Source organism: Leiobunum rupestre, chromosome 1 (assembly GCF_980474605.1).
Source record: "Leiobunum rupestre chromosome 1, qqLeiRupe1.1.hap1, whole genome shotgun sequence".
Lineage (NCBI taxonomy): Eukaryota > Metazoa > Arthropoda > Arachnida > Opiliones > Sclerosomatidae > Leiobunum > Leiobunum rupestre.
This window is the reverse complement of record NC_143384.1, coordinates 86,350,737-86,368,602: the sequence shown is the minus strand read 5'-3', so window position 1 is coordinate 86,368,602 and position 17,866 is coordinate 86,350,737. Positions and strand designations below refer to the sequence as shown.

At 40.4% G+C, this 17,866-nt stretch overlaps 1 protein-coding gene across 1 annotated transcript in view; it reads right to left on the bottom strand.

Annotated features, from left to right (window-relative positions):
• The window catches only part of LOC149968657 (uncharacterized), a 365,051-nt gene that overhangs the window by 154,969 nt on the left and 192,216 nt on the right, over positions 1–17,866 (bottom strand). The window lies entirely within an intron of this gene.

Below are 17,866 nucleotides of genomic sequence, written 5' to 3'. Positions count from 1 at the left end.
GTTAAATTGCGAGAGAGCTGTTATTACGAATATAATATCTGGTCTGGTTTTTTGCGCGATATATAAGAGACTTCCAATCAACGCTTGGTATCGGGTGACATCGACTTCTTCCGGTGTTTCTGGGCAATCATTTCTTGTCATTATTACATTGGGATTCATCGGTAAACTGACGGGTTCTTCCAGATGGATGCCGAACTTTGCAGCCACTTTCCTGATGTATCTTGTCTGATAGGTTTTATGCTTCCATCACCTTGTGTGTCAAAATCAACGCCCAATAATGTAGATATTGGCCCCTGACATTTAACATCATAGGCACCTGCAATCTTTTTCTGTATCTCATCCAGTACCTGCTGATTACAAACCAAGACCGCTATGTCATCGACATAGACCATTATTATTGCTCGTCCAGGGACACTGTAGACACAGTTAGTTCCAAGGACCTTGTTAAACCCGAGTAGATTAAATGTGCGATCTAGCTCTTCATACCATCTTCGTCCACTTTGTGGTAATCCATACAGGGCCTTATGAAGTTGCAGGCAATATTGTGATGATTCTTTTTCATTATACCCGGGTATTTGCTTCATATACACTTTACGTTCCAGGATGCCATATAAATATGCGTTTTTTATGTCCAGATGAACGTGTAACCAGCCGAGACAGACCACAAAGTATGCCATGAAGAAGCGAATTAAGCTGAAATTCACTACCGGTGAGAACGATTCATCATAATCAAGCCCTTCTACTTGATTGTAGAACTGGGCTACCAGGCGGGCACGATATCGAACAACCTCGTTGTCACTGTTCTTTTTTACTGCGTAGACCCAGCGGCAGCCAATTACTTTTTTGTCGTCCGGTATAGGAACAGCTTCCAGGACATCACGTTCTTTCAGTACCTGGACTTCTTCATCCATTGCTTTTTCCACATTTCTTTTTGAGGAGATGTTAAAGCTTCTTTATATGATGATGGAACTAGTATCTCGGTGTACCTGGCCCCCATGGTCTCGTCACCTGCATCATCGACTGGTTCATTAACTTGCAAGTTCTCATGATTTGCTTGTGACATTCCTTCCGAAAATACAGCATCCAAATGTGTCTTCGAGAAACTAAATACTCCAACATCATACGGTAAATTGTTGTCGCTAAGATACTCTCTAATTTCTCTCGTTGAACGTAAACGTTTGCCCTTTGGGTTACGATAATAAATATCCTTTGTTCCAGCTGATAATCCAGACTTGCGTTCCGTAATCTCGAGACTAAAGCCAGGTGGTAGGGCATTATTAAATGACAGCATGTTACGTGCGTAGATATCTTCATGGGTTGGTTGTTTATCTTCATGGGTCGGTTGGGTATCTTCCCCGGTTGGCTTTACATCTGTTTCTTCAACCTCAACCATAGGCCACTCAAAGATTTCCCCACTAGCAGCGTCAGGGTAACTATCCATTCCGATTTGATATTCGTCAATGTCTACATGCATAGTTTCAACAACTTCATTGCTTGGGTAATTCCAAATACGATATCCCTTCGTTTGAAGGGCGTACCCAACCAAAATGACCTGTGTCGCTCTTGCCTGGAATTTATTATCCCTTCGTTCCTTCGCGATATGTGCGAAAGCAAGACTGTCGATGCGCCGTAAATGCCTTGCACTCGGTTTGTGTCCTGACCAACATTCGACTGGTGTTTTATCTCCCAACTTGGCGTGTTTAATTCTATTCTTAATATAGGTCGCCGTAGTGACCAATTCTGCGTCTCCCATATAGGCACGGACCATTTCCAATAGAGTTCGGTTTACCCTTTCTGCCACGCCATTCATAGCTGGGGAGTAAGTATTTGTCTTTTCATGTATGATACCTTGTTTTTGACAAAACTTCTCCATGTACCCTGCACAAAACTCCAAACCATTATCAGTTCGTAGGGTTTTTATCGTCTTCCCCGTCTGATTCTCCACTTCTGCTTTATATTGATCAAAACATGAGAAGACTTCACTCATCCGTGCTATTGTGTATATTTTAATATATCTACTATGATCATCAACAAAAACAAGATAATACTTAGCGCCTCCTAACGATGGTACGGGAGATGGCCCCCAAACGTCGGCATGAACCAGTTGCAGGACATCGGTACTTTGTATTTGTTCTAGTGGCTTATGTGGCTGTTTTGTACTCTTAGCCTTCTTGCATGGTGCGCAAGTTGTGGACTCCCCGCTTAGAGCTCCTATGCCTTTCAGCATGTCATGGTTGGCCATATACCTCAAATCCACAGAATTGACATGGCCTAATCATAAATGCCAAAGATTAATATTAGTATTAGTAGTATTATACACCTCTTCATTGGTCTCCCCCGGAGGACCATCAACCAAAGTTTGTGCGGTCATAATATAGAGGTTGTCATGGAGCTGTGCTTCGAATAATACATTCCCATCCTGTGTGAAACCAGTTAATCGTGATTTCTCAAACACTCCCTTTATTCCAGCATTATCCATACACCGACCCGATAAAAGGTTTTTCTTCATCCCAGGTGTATAAATTGTATTACGTAAATGGAGGTAATTTATGGTATTCTGATAGCTAACCTTGCGCCACACGGAACCACGACCAAGTGCTTTCATTGTCCCTTCGCCTATTGCGACGTTTGTTTCCTCGCACGATGTGTAGGTGTGAAACCACTCTTTGTGGCTCCAGTATCTACTACCCAGTCATCAGTAGGTTCATCATCGGTATATAGCGCTGTAGCTAACAATCCTACTCTAGCCCCAACTCTAGGCTTTTCTTCAACCTTCGTTTTCTCTTTCTTCTTCGCTTTACACTGAGACGCTTTATGCCCCCATTTATGACAATTATGACAAGTCCCTTTAAACTGTTTACGGGTCTCACTAGTAGTTTCGCTCTTTGGCTTTACTGCTTTGGTCCTTGACATTAAGGCCTTTGATGATTTATCCATCATTTGCTCCTTCTCTAATTGTCTGCCATATTCAGCTAATAAACTCTCTTAAGTTTCTCGGGTGTAAAGTCCGCATCACTATATTGATAAATTTGTAAAGCCAACCCATCATAGGACTCAGGTAAGGAACCTATCAACTGATATGATATCTCATCGTTATCAATTGTTTTCCCAGCATTTTCCAATTGTTTTTCACTTCATACAATCGGCCAATAAAACCTGCCATACTTTCGCCCTCCTCAAAGACAGTAGCAAAGAAAGCCTTACGCAGAACCGCTATCCGGGCTCTTGATTTTGGTTCAAACACGTTAGCTAAGGCCTGCCATAACGGGACTGGTTTATCTATTCCCGAAATTAGACTTCTGAGATCATCACTCACGCCCATAGCAATTGTAGCATAAGCCTTGTCCTCTCTGGCCAAAAACTTGCTTAAAGACCGAGACCAGAGCGAATCTCGACCCCTCTTACCCTGTACTTAATTTTTTGACGAGTGACAGCTGATTGACATCTCTGACAACCAAAGTGACAGCTCTGACAGCTTGAGTGACCGCCTGGACAATTCCATGTATTGTAGCTTACCTCTTTTTTTGATGCTCATTGTATATAATATATTCAAAAACAGTCCGAGCCGGCGGTCAAGCTGTCGACGCTGTCACTCAATTTTGTGGGGTCTAAATTCGCACACGATAAAATGGAATCTCTGTCCTCGGCCTTTAATAGATCAGGTGATACTGGGTTTGAGGCTGTTCCCACTGGGGCTGTTTCTGTACCATTGACAATAGACCACAATCCCCTTTCTCTTAAGACATATTCCATAGAATATTTCCAATTATGGTAATTATGGGAATCCAGCTTACTGATTTGTCCAGTCATTATTAAGCCACCTTCCGCCATCTTGGTTACTTTGCACAGACGACGCGTAAATTTGCCGCGTTTCCTTAAGCCTTGTCCTCTTCTTTTTAGAGACACTTTATTTTGCTTTATTTCTTATATCTCCACAACCACGCTCTGCTACCATGTTATTGTGGAATAATAAAGAAACCAATGAACTAATTAATTAAGTTAATTTATTAGGAACGATATAAAAATAAAGTAAACTCTGTGACAACGTAATAGCAACTGACTAGCTTAACAGTGTGAGGGAGCAGTACTGCCAGGCAACAGAGATAACTGCCCAACAGGGTTGTCAGACCTATACAATGTGGTCCATATATTTCCCATGATGGAAATTGATTCTCTCTAACCATACCTAAAGCTTACTATGGCTAAGTATCCTCTGATAACCGAACAACAACAGAGGCTACATTCATCTTTTAGTTTTTTAACAATTTGAAGTGATTCCAATAGGTTAAGTTTAAAGACATTATTTTGTAGATTGATAAGCTTGGGTTTGTCTAATGATAAATTATGTTTCGGGAATTCAGCGGTATGAGCCGCTAGGGCTGAAGAATGGACTTTTTTGTTTTTTTTTATGTCGTTTTTGTGTTCGTTAAACCTTTTATATAGGTTGCGTTTACTTTGTCCTGTGTAGCTTTTTAAAAAGGAGCAATCAAATTCGTAAACTCCAAATTTGTCGAATATTGCAGTTTCGTCTTTAAGGGAATTTAAACAGTTAGGATTTTATTGATTGGTTTAAATACTGGTTTTATGTTATTATTACTGAACACGTTACCTATTAGGTGGCTAAGATTGTTAGTGAAGGGAAGGACTACATAGTTCGGTTTGGTGTTGTTTATTTTTAGTTTAGTATTACAAGTAATTTTGTTGCGGTTTATGATTCTATTGAACCCTCTATTTAGGTTGGCGATCGGCACGCCCCTGTTCTCTGCTGTTGCTTTGATCATATTTATTTCTGAGTCTAGTGTATTTGGATCTGAGCAAATGTTCACGGCTCGTGTCATAAAGGTGTAGAAAGCGGTTATTTTTTGGTTGACGGGGTGACAAGATTTCCAATGGGGTGGCATGGAGACGGAGAATGGTTTACGATATACGGTGGTAGAGATGATATTAGAATTTTTTGAGATTAGTACGTCGAGGAATGGTATAGAATTGTTGACTTCAGTTTCTACCGTAAACTGTATATTATGGTCAACGCTGTTTAGAAATGTCATAAACTCATTCAACGCCTCCCTACCATGAATCCATTTGGAAAGGACGTCATCGACGTAACGTTTCCAGAATTAAATGCTAAAGGGGGAGTTATGTAGGACAAAAGATTCTAATTTATTCATGTAAATATCACAAAGTAGCGGGGAGAGAGGGCTGCCCATCGCTAGGCCAGTACATTGTGTGTAGAATTGACCATTCACTTTAAAAAACGGATTTATAACGCACAGTTCAATTAAGTTGATAGTGTCTTCGAGTTCCATACGATTCATGTCTATGTCGATTAGGCGCATTCTTAGAACGGAGATAGCACCTTTTACGGGTACTTTAGTAAACATGCTTATGACATCGAACGACACTAGTAAGTCATTAGGTTCGACTTTCAAGTCATGAAGAGTGGAAATAAGTTCGTTTGAGTTCTTTATAGTATGGGCATGCGTAGAGGTGAGGAACGAGAGTTTATTTGATAGGAACCTTGCAGTTTTATGGGTAGAGGAACCAATGCTGTCGACTATTGGTCTGAATTTCATTGGTTGTTTGTGGATTTTTGGCAACGCGTACATTCTTGGGGCAATAAAGTTACTAGGGATGAGTCGTTTTTTCTGAGTATCATCTAGAGTTAGACAGCTTTTTATAGTAGATTTAACTTTTTCATGAAATGTTTTGGTAGGGTCTTTTTTCAGTTTTTTATAGGTATTAGTGTCGTTTAGGACTCTTCAGCCCTAGCGGCTCATTCCGTTGAATTCCCGAAACATAATTTATCATTTTTTTTTTGATACACACATCGGTATCGACCCAAGGCCTTAGACACCAGTACACCATAACTGATTAATCAGGGTGAGATAAGTGTAGCGGCCACGCCAACGGAGGGATACGTGGGGACAGGGGTGGGGACACCCGTGGCGGAAGTATTCCGACCACCCGTTGGTGGATTGGTGGTCGTCCTCACACGGCCATCCACAAACTCTGCCTCCCAGACGCTTGGGATTACAGGAGTACGCCACTACTCCCGGCTCATAATTTATCATTAGACAAACCCAAGCTTATCAATCTACAAAATAATGTCTTTAAACTTAACCTATTGGAATCACTTCAAAGTGTTAAAAAACAAAGAGATGAATGTAGCCTCAATAGAGATAACGGCCCGAGTGCAATAATAGCTGAACTTTGGTATCGCGATTATTTTTGACCCACCCCCATGACATGTGACCCGAGCTAAATTCATAAATTTCTAACTGCTGCTGAAATTAGACCTGATGATGCCTCTGAAAGAGAGCGAAACTAGTCGTTGTTAAAATAAAAATTTAAATCCTATTAAAGTTTTTACTGTGTAATTAAAGTTGTTTTTTCTATTCTTTATGACCATATACACAGGTGTTTTTCCTTTTTAATTATAGAGTATAATATATTTAAAACTATTTTAAATACTATTACTAGCCTTCAATAAAATATAAAAAAATCCTACAGCAAAGTACTGATCTGTTCTATTTAAAATGTATTTAAAAATAAAACCTTTTTATTTTCCCACTTACGGTTTTCTTTTACAAATATAAATTTTAGGCAAAATATGCCCTGTAAGGCAGAGAAAAGGGACAGCTATTAAATGAAAAATGCTTTTATCAAAGCAGTTGTTAGGTTGAATTAAGGAGGAGTTGTTGAGATCTATGAAGGCGCAGATATTGAAAATGTTTAGAATTAAAGAGTTTTGTTTTTGGAATTTTCAAAAGCGAAATATATTTCTAAAACCCTTTCCTTAAATTTGAGCCTTGAAACTGTAACAGTAAACTGAGAAAATTTTAAATTGTAAATATTACGTGTAAAATGACAGCATTTAACTTCTATATATACATATACTAGCAGAGAAGCCCGCCTTACAGGCGGACCCTCAGCTAGTTGTGTGTTTCAAGGAACTCAACTCCAGTACGCCCCCAACCCCTTTTCCCATGGGATAATTTCCGTGGCACCATTTTCCCCATAGTCGACCCACCGCAGTAAGGCCCTTCCACCCCTTTTTCCCCATGTGATAATTACCGTTGTACCCACCTGCCCCTTTTCTCCATGTGATAATTACCATCCCTCCCCTTTTCCCCCCATGTTATAAATACCGTGGTACCCACCTCCCCCTTTTCTCCATGTGATAATGGCCATGACACCCACTTCCCCCTTTGTTCCATGCTATAATTACCGTGGTACCACTTCCCCCTTTTTTCCATGCTATAATTACCGTGGTACCCTTCCCCCTTTTTCCCATGTGATAATTACCGTGGTACCCACTTCCCCCTTTTTCCCATTTGATAATTACCGTGGTACCCACTTCCCCCTTTTTCCCATTTGATAAATACCGTGGTACCCCCTCCCCCTTTTTCCCATTTCATAATTACCGTGGTACCCTTCCCCCTTTTTCCCATGTGATATTTACCGTGGTACCCCCTCTCCCCTTTTCCCATGTGATAATTACCGTGGTAACCTCTCCCCCTTTTCTCCATTTGATAATTACCGTGGTACCCTTCTCCTAATAGTAGAACCACCCCAGTAAGGCCTTTCCTCCCCCTTTTCCCCATGTGATAATTACCGTGGTACCCCCTCTCCGCTTTTTCCATGTGATAACTGATAACTTCCGTAGTACTCCCCTCCCACTTTCGAACGCGAGAATTTCCGTGGTACCTTTTTCCCCGCATAAATAACTCAAACTCGCAGTCGTTCCAAACCTCCCTGTACCCCTTTAAACCCCCTATATCCAATGGCTGATGCATAAAGGCCACGGGACTAACGTACGCCGAGAGTGCCACGGGACTTTCAAATCGGAACGACCCCCAATTTTACCCCCCATGAAGTGAAACACGCTGATTTTAAATCCGTTTACAGAATTAAAATACGACAAGTGGTTCAGGTTACAGCTCGACCCAATAACTATACCAGAACCTGAGCCTCCGAGAACTTCATTAATTTGCAAATTAATTGCATTAACAGCACTTGACACTATTGTAGTTCATTTGATCTCGTAAGCCTTGGTTGTTCAAATAATGGCCGTCGGTTTATCAGCATAATCGGCATTTGAGATATAACGTAGGATACGGATGACGCCATATCGGTGAAACAAACCGTTTGTGATGAAATAGAGCTAGTGGCATACTTATAAGTAATTATGTCACGTATGGTAATTGGATCATTTTTGTACATCGATCTTGTACGCTTGGTAGAAATTTCGATATATTTATTGTAATCAAAGACGCGGCTTACGGGTGGAAAATCAATTGTGGTGGCCATTACGGGTATGTAGATTTTTTTAATCCTCTGATGTAAGAAGAAAAGGATAAAAAAGCTAAATCCTTTACCAATTGGAATGAATTATAAAACTGACTGACTTATTCGCGTATTTGATCACTCTTGGAAAAGCAGTCCTTCTGTGTTCCTTTAAACGAAATATACATACAGCGTCGCTCACGAGATGGCGACGGTGAAAAATGACATCATTTTAAAAAGTATGCGCTAACCCTGGTGCCTTGGTATTATCCTAGATGACCTCAAAAATTACGTATGGGTGTAAAATTTATTCACCCTTCAAACTATATTATCATCTCAAATACCTTTCTTCGTAACAGCAGTTTAATTTGATTTGAAAAATGATATTATTTACCAATCCGCATGCGCTCTTTTGTGATATCTGAATTTAGTGCCAATTGAAAACCAAGTTTCACGAACCTTTTTTTCCTAAATATTTGATCCCCGAGCTTGAAATGCAAATGTACAAAGGTTAAAGATGTCACACAATACCCCGATGTATGAAATACAGGGTGTCTTAATTTGATCGGCCCAGGCGTTTTTCTCAAAAACTATAGTTGCTAGAAATGTTAAATTTTTCACTGTTTTGAAATTTTTATTTTTTGAACGATAGGTGGTAGACGAAAATTTTCAATCAATAAGTTGTAGAGCGTACTCGAAAACCTTTAATAAAATTGTTTTGGTCAAAAACGGACAATTTTTTATTGAAATAATACGTCATGAAAAAAACAAGTTGGTACTACCCAAAAAGGTTTACGTCTCATGAAAAAGAAAGAGCAACCTATCTAATTTGATATAATCGTATGTTTGTAAAGAAAAAAATGGACTGTTCTTTTACCCAAATCATTTTAAATAATTTTTTCAGATAAAATAAAATTTATATCTTAATTTGGCAGAAAGAAAAACAACTTCGAATACCACAAATTAAATGAAAATATGAAAATACCCACCCTTCTTATCTTTAAAAACAACTTATAATACCAGAAATTAAATGAAAATACCCACCCTTCTTATCTTTAAAAACAACTTCTAATACCAGAAATTAAATGAAAATATCCACCCTTCTTATCTTAAAAAACAATTTCGAATACCACAAATTAATTGAAAACAACTACCAGTGCCGTAACTAGGCATTGGCGGGGTTGGCCCCCGCCAAGGGCGCCCGAGGGTAAGGGGCACCGTTTGGCTTTCAAAAAGCTTAAACCTATTGCCAAGAACACCCACTTTAAGCCAGAGATCTGTAGCAAAACTGTGGTGGGGTTGGCTCCCGCCAAGGGTGCTAAAATGGATGGGCGCCATTTAGTACTCAAATTGATAGACACGCAGACGCTCTCTAAGTTCGCCATTTTTGCTTACAAATAGGAATTTAAATTTTCAAATTTTGCGCCGACAAAAATGTTCTGTGGGCTTTGTACTTGTCTACACTTCTCGGGGGTCCGTCTTTACTTCATTTCATGTTCGCCGTCAAGGTGTATAGAATTTCTACGGGAGAGGCAACTTAGTATAAGATACAGTAAAGGAGGACCAGAGCCGTAACTAGGTGTTCTGGTGCCCTTGGCAAATTGAAGATTTGGCGCCCTCTCAGTGGTGTAGCAAAGGGGGGGATTTCGACCCCGAGGGCCTTGATCAGAGCGCGCCCTGCCCTAAGTTCGCTAACGACCTTCACCAGCAGCTGCTCGGTGTGCCCATTGGGGTGGAAAAGGCTGTGCGCCCATGATGGTTCTCCTTTATTTTCCGGTGCGACTTTTTTACAAAGTCCGGGCCTGTCCATTAACGGCGTCGACACAACGTTTGGAATATTACACTGATAAAAGCCGACACAGATATAAAATAATTTGTATTTACCGTTAGAAATATAAACATGTAAAGAACACACTGTTTCTGTTTGACGTAGTTATTTACTAGTTGACCTAAATCGAGTTAACTGATCTAGTTGGGTCAAAAAGGTGGTTCGGGTGAAAAGGCCTTTGCCAACTAATCCAATTCATCAAATATGAACGAAGCAATTTAACGAAAACGCCGTGAAATACAATACACGCGCTAGACCTAACTTTCAATTTTAAATTTTTCTGAAAATCTTTAAAGTAAAGACGAACACGTGACGAAATAATATTAAACCGTATCATCCAGTCTAGGAGCTTTCAGCGAAGCCAATCTAGAGACTGGTGACCTCTATTAGACTAATTTGAAACTGCTTTTAATATTTTTTAAAGATTACTAGCAGTTTTCACCAGCCACTTGAATAGCTTCGCTGAAAGTTAATTTGAATTATTCTCGTAGTAGACTTTTCTTTAAAAATCAATAGCCATTGTTTCAATAATTTCGGAGGGTTATTTCTAGAAAAATATGACAGTGCCGCAGTGGATTGAAAGATTGTTTTTGTCTGTGGCCTTCGAGTGTTCTCCTTTACTTTATCTTATACTAAGTTGCCTCTCCCGTAGAAATTCTATATACCTTGACGGCGATGATGAAATGAAGTAAAGATGGACCCCCGAGAAGTGTAGACAAGTACAAAGCCCACAGAACATTTTTGTCAGCGCAAAATTTGAAAATTTAAATTCCTATTTGTAAGCAAAAATGTATATTTAATGGCGAACTTAGAGAGCGTCTGCGTGTCTATCAATTTGAGTACTAAATGGCGCCCATCCATTTTAGCACCCTTGGCGGGAGCCAACCCCACCACAGTTTTGCTACAGATCTCTGGCTTAAAGTGGGTGTACTTCGCAATAGGTTTAAGCTTTTTGAAAGCCAAACGGCGCCCCTTACCCTCGCGCACCCTTGGCGGGGGCAAGATTGGGGCCCACGAGGGGTCGGAGTGTGCAATAACTGGTGGCTTTACCGGGGAGTCGGGGTCCGGCTCTTGTAACCCATCACGGGCAGTGGCGCACTGGGAGATGTTAGCTCCGTCCAAATGGTCCTATCTCCACCTCCGACTTCGGTCCTGTGTGGGCTGGTAACTGGGCTTCGGCCCAGGCTAACGGAGAGGGGCCGGGCAAACTGGCCGTCTCGGCGGATTGAGTAGCCTGCTGTGGAGCTGCGGGCCTCCGTATGAGCGCACGGCGGACCCATCTCCCGGCCTTTTGGAGTTCCACCGGGATCTCCGGTGGCAGCTGTGCCGGGTTATGTGGGCTGCCGTGTGCCCGCCGTTCCCCTTTAGGAGCTCTTTCCAAAGGGCGCGGCTCTCTACCTTCCTGGGTAGGGTGTCGGCCGGAGTTGCCAGAGCATCAACTCTTATTCCCACTGCTGTGTGCGAAGTGGGGGCTGGTCGACCCATTGCTGCACCTTCTGCTGGGTTGAGTGGCTTGCGTCGAGGGTGCGACCATCAGTAGTAGGGTGCTGCTACCAATGCTGGATTTTTCACCTGTCCGGGCTTGTGGACGCCGGCGTAGGGCATTATGATGATGGACCTCCGGTGGTGTGGTCTTTGTTACTAGGTACACCGGGCTATAAATCTGATGCATGTCCAGTCTCTAGATTGGCTTCGCTGAAAGCTCCTAGACTGGATGATACGCATTAATATTATTTCGTCACGTGTTTGTCTTTACTTTAAAGATTTTCACAAAAATTTAAAATTGAAACATAGGTCTAGCGCGTGTATTGTATGTCACGGCGTTTTCGTTAAATTGCTTCGTTCATATTTGATGAATTGGATTAGTTGGCAAAGGCCTTTTCACCCGAACCACCTTTTTGACCCAACTAGATGAGTTAACTCGAGTTAGGTCAACTAGTATATAACTACGTCAAACAGAAACAGTGCTTTCTTTACATGTTTATATTTCTAACGGTAAATACAAATTATTTTATATCTGTGTCGGCTTTTATCAGTGTAATATTCCAAACGTTGTGTCGACGCCGTTAATGGACAGGCCCGGACTTTGTAAAAAAGTCGCACCGGAAAATAAAGGAGAACCATCATGGGCGCACAGCCTTTTCCGCCCCAATGGGCACACCGAGCAGCTGCTGGTGAAGGTCGTTAGCGAACTTAGGGCAGGGCGCACTCTGATCAAGGCCCTCGGGGTCGAAATCCCTCCCTTTGCTACACCACTGAGAGGGCACCAAATTTTCAATTTGCCAAGGGCGCCAGAACACCTAGTTACGGCTCTGTTCAAGTCCACCCTTTAATCCCTGGAACAAAACCAAGAGACGTACAGAGCCCCAAAAGGACAGGAGAACTCTGCTTATCGGGCAAGAGAAAGACCATGTCGAAGTAGTTAGAAAATAATGTGCGATGAAGTCGTGCTTAAATATTAATTAACCCTCGCTGCAACCCTCATGATCGAAACAACCATCACTGACTATACCTAGATGACCTACATCCAGGGCATTCCAACCGGAAGAGCCTAATCCAAGCAGTCATGAATCTGAAAATGTAATGCCTCATGCAATACCCTCAAATCACCTGTTGATCACTAAATATCTAGCCGTCCCGAGAGAAGAAACCCAGATGGAAGAGACCGATTTCCTCACCTAGCCGGACATTTCAGACCGAAATCCGAAGTACCTACCTCCTCGTCAACTTGTAAGAAGTCAGGATAAAGAGAAGAAAAAGAAAAGAGGATAAGAAACCCGCAATCCAGCCGCCAAACCGTAGACGAGTAAATAAAGAGAATTAGAGAAAAGTGTGAATAAAGAAACGCGTAAACAAGCAGCCCCTAAAGACGTCCCGTTCTGTGAAGTGCGTGTGTCGGGCATCTTACGTAAACCGAGGCACGAGAAAACCCGTAAACGAAGAGACGACAACGTCGCGGAGGACACCGAAACCAAGCGATAAGAAAGAAAATTATCAAATTGTGCAAATGACTACGAACGTTTTGTAGGTGGCAAGGCTCTATTATGGAATGAGGGAGAGTGGAACCCTAGTCCCGGCTCTGGGTGAAACTGTAGTCGGTGAATTGGTGTTTCAATGGAATATTTTTGGTTTACCATTTTCATCATCTATATTAGTTAAATCAGGAATTCATACCTCGAACTTGGAATTTTTATCCGGCCGTATTCCCTATGGAAAGATCTCGGGGACCATTTTCAGTGACGTGTATGAGAAAAAAAAATCGCCCCCTCGCACGCGTCTTCCCTCTTTAGGAGTTTTTACCCCGCGCAACCTCCCGTTTTTACAACTGTAGTTTTTTGTTGTTCGACTCCCCGGCCATTTCGAAATTTAGGGTTTGAAAGCCCACCATTGATAGCGACGGGTCAGCTCGCTCTCCCGACCTCTCCATGTGGAAGGATTAAGTCCGGCATTGTTAGCGCTGTCAAAATGGTCAGCAGTTACAATGCCCTTGAGAACCGCGAAGTCCGAAATACGAGTTGACCGTCGCTATCAATACGGGGATAGCGAAGGGAAAAGCAAAAAGATGTTTGAACCCTTTTTCGACACTGGGGGATGAAATTATCTGAAACTAGGATTTAATACCATTGAAAATCGTATGAGACAACACGTATGCTCTGACGTGAAAATGATGGGGAAAAAACGGTCCCCTAGATAGAGACGGAAATCGGGCGAGATAACCATTCCAAGTTTGAGGTATGAATTCCTGGTTAAATTCTATAAGCTTTTTTAATTTAAAGGTCGACTACACAAACGTTTGGCTTACTCATCTTTTAATGGTAAGTAGGCTGACTGCATAGTAGTAAAACTAAACCTCTAGACTAGTTTAAGCTCATTAACAATGTAAAACTATTAATATTTTGTAGTATGTTTACTGATATTAGACATTTTATATCGATAAAATTTAAAAACATTAAAAACCCTTAAAAATTAATATATATTTCAATTTTTTTATATTTCCGGAAAATTAACTACACTAGGTTATATTTTTAATTTTTGGTGATTTTACTTTATTCTATATTAAACATGAAAAGTATAAATACAATTATAATTATAAATATTGGTTCCTTCGGGAATCAAAATCTAGGGCATGCCCCGCTAACATCTGCTCCAACCACCAAATTATAACTTGCACATCCATTCTTTACGAAATTGTAATTTATTGAAATAATATATTTCAAAAGTTGTCCAAATTCTGTTGATTTTAGTAAATGTTGACATTATTAGCTAATAGGTCTTTCAATAAAAGTTACGTCCCCCTTCCATCCCGCCCGCCGCGTAAAACCGTAACTAGGTGATTTAATTTCTGTTATACGGCTACCAGATTTTATCGGGTAGTTGTACAGCCAACCCTCTTTGGAACAGCCAACTTCAATTCAAGATTTCGCTTTAAACTGTAAGCCTCGGCACACGCGTTACCGTTCTCTGTGGTCCTTCGTTAAGATATTTAACGTTGGGTAAGTTAAAATTTTAATTAAATGAAATAAATCTAATGTAAATAACTTAATAATTTCTAGTTTTCTGTTAAATAGAGAAGATATGGAGCCACTAGACGGTAATAAAACCCCAAAACCAGCAAAAGTACAGTTAATGCTCAAATCTCGGAATATATTGAAGGAAAATTCAAAACGAGGAAAACTGATCCCATTAGAACTTAACGTATTACTTTCACAATCCGGAATGCAACAAGTGTTTCCTTGAACCCACGTAGCTTTTTAAGGCATTTTAGAATATTGAAATCCCGACTTATTATCTATATCTATGATCCCGAATTCCAAATTAGGTCCAACGTTTACAGCGTTTAAAATATTTCCTTATTTCAGGCACCAAGCGACCGCAAGTGACAAAGACTATACAAAAAGGAATCTGTTAGTCCAGGCGCGGACTGTTAATACTCCTTGGCGAGTGCTGAACAGGTTTCATTGAAAGGCCTATTGCGCGTTTTATTGTGAGGAATAATAATGACACTTTCTAACTATGACTTGACCATTGTGATTCTGAAAATGCAAGGGCGTAGCACTAATGTTCCAAAAGTTGTCAAAAATGGCTTTTCCCCATTCCTCGCCAAAATTTTCAAACTTCGAAAATAAGATTATAATATGATAATTGTTTGAAAATAACAATGTAATCTCCTTCATCATCGTACCCTATTTAGATTTCTAGAAAAGTTAAATTAAGTGCTATAATGCCTCAAGTAGAGGTACACACTACAAACTACGACGGTATTAGAATGTGCTTAAGATAATATTAAGTTATTAAATTGAAATGGTCTTGGTCGAAAAGTGTAAAGTTGGGTATCGCAATTTACAAGTTAAACAACCTAAAACAAAGAATTAAGAAAATACTGAAATGTACCTCAAACGCTGATCTATACTTTCGAAAGTGTGTCATAAAAACCAAATCGTTATATTTTTTAGACATCTCAAAAAAACCTTGCATATACTGACGGTGTTCAATATCATCATCATCAGTTAATGGCAGGGGCGTGCTAACTACTGGCCCCCGCTTTTGTTTAACAGCGGGGGTAGACTTTGCGCGGAGGTGTAGTTCACTCAAAGAATATAAAGCCCCAGGAATGGAAGGTGTAGCTCCGTCTAGTGGAACTTTTGCGCCCCTGGTTTTTAAAGAGAGACCGGGATGCGGTAACCGTTTCCGGTTAATCTGATTTGCTTTGCCGGAAGTTTCTACCACAGCCAAAACACACGGCCAATGATATCAATCCTTCCATTCCTGGGGCTTTATATTCTTTGGTTCACTCGAGTTCACTCAGGATACTTATTTGTCAATCTGAGAGGCCGACTAAACATGCGACAACCTTGTGTTTGGTTTTCTATCTCTCGTCATTTTTTCGAATGCAGCTTATTTAAAGCAAGTGTTGGCTCTAGTGTAGTTGCAGTCTCGCTCGACAGTTGTCGCCACCGTGCAAATTAAACAAGTTGATTAGGCACATTTCCCAGCACAATTTACCTATATGGCGTGGCCCAAAAGCACGCTTTTAGGTCATTGGGTATTCGTAATCACGTATCAGAAAAGACTATTTGTAATCACGTGCTCATTCGACCTCGCTTGGATTAACGTTTCGGCAAACACGTAATTGTCGACTTGAATATAAACGATAAAACGTTTTTGAAAGTCGATACTAGGTGGAAGCACCTTCCCAGCGATCTGAGCAACCATAGCCATCTTCGATACATAGACCCAATCAAAAATAACGTAGGCAATGATGGGGCCGACTTTTGCTTTAACAAGGTATGTGCTTATAATATTGTTTTTGCCCCCGCTCTGGTTAATGGAAAGAACCTAGGCTTCTTACTTTGATAATCATTTTCGTGTACCAAAAGATTCGTTAATACTCTTTATAGACGTTTCATGTACCAAAAGATTCGTTAAAGGCCTAGGTTTTCTTCTGCCTAGTTATCCCCCTTTAAATTAGGCCAACATGTTCAGGGCCTACCACCATGGTATTTGTGCTCCACTAACGACATAAGTTAATTTAAAGGGGGACAGGCAGAAAAAAACCTAGGCCTTTAATACTCTTTATAGACATCTTGTATATATAGCTGTATATTTCCGACATCATCAGTTAGTTCCTCTAAAATCATTGCTTTTTGAATTAATCTTAGAAATTTTGACGCGCTCCTTATAAGCTGCGGCTTCGCAACCCTAAGTTATAATGGCGCTCTTCACGCCATCTACCGTTCGGCTTTTGTACTGCAAGATTTTTTGTTGTTTTAATGCTTGTACTGTTGTTTAGCACCGTAGTGCGTGCTAGAAACTTGGGTTTCTGTTTGACGATGCTCAAAAATTGCTTTTTTAAGGTAAATATAATACATTATTTATATAACTATATTAATTTTGTAATGAAAATCACGTCTTTATAAAACTAATAGGTGGCAGTGTGTGTCAGAATTTATAACCTTCTTTAGTTCTTTATTTCCTTAACAAAAGGTCTGAGACCCATCACGTCAAGACATCGAGAAATGAAATATGTACAAACAATAGTAGAATTAGTAACAAAGACCATACCCCCGCAGAGATTTAGCTTAGTTTCATTTATGATGATTTTTATTGTAAGGATGTCTTGCTACATTTATAATTTATATTTCGCTATTTGGAATTTTAGCTTCCGTTCCCATTAATATATGGCTCCACGCTCTCCACGAAAGTCATTTTTTCGAAGAATAGATTCGTTGCCATCTCTAATAACAAGGGCCTTATCATAATGCAGTTGGCAATAACTCGATTTTTTACAAAATATACGTTTTGATAAACTTAAATTTACTGTTTTAGAATTGTTTTTATTTTATAAGCTTCTCCATCATTTAACTAAGATAAAAGTGTAGTAACTTTGCGCATCCGCTGTTACCAATCACACCACGTCTAGTTTAAATTGGATCAATCAATACGATATATACCCGCTCGGTGCGATTGTATTGTAAATTAATCGACGTCCTAATAGACCCATATTGAAAGTTGGGGGGCCGAAAATTAACATTTTTACCTGGCAACTCTGCATTTGGACGGAACATCCGTTTCCTTACTTCCGCCTGTATATTTCAATGGTGGTCACGTGGTTCGAAACGTCACATACAGGATGTTCCGTCCAGAGGTCTCAGTTAAGCCTCGTCTGCGGCCCCTCTTTTGCTCTACCAATCCTGCACAGGTATATACACAGATAAAATAAAATTTTCTTTAAGAAACAATTTTTTATTTACA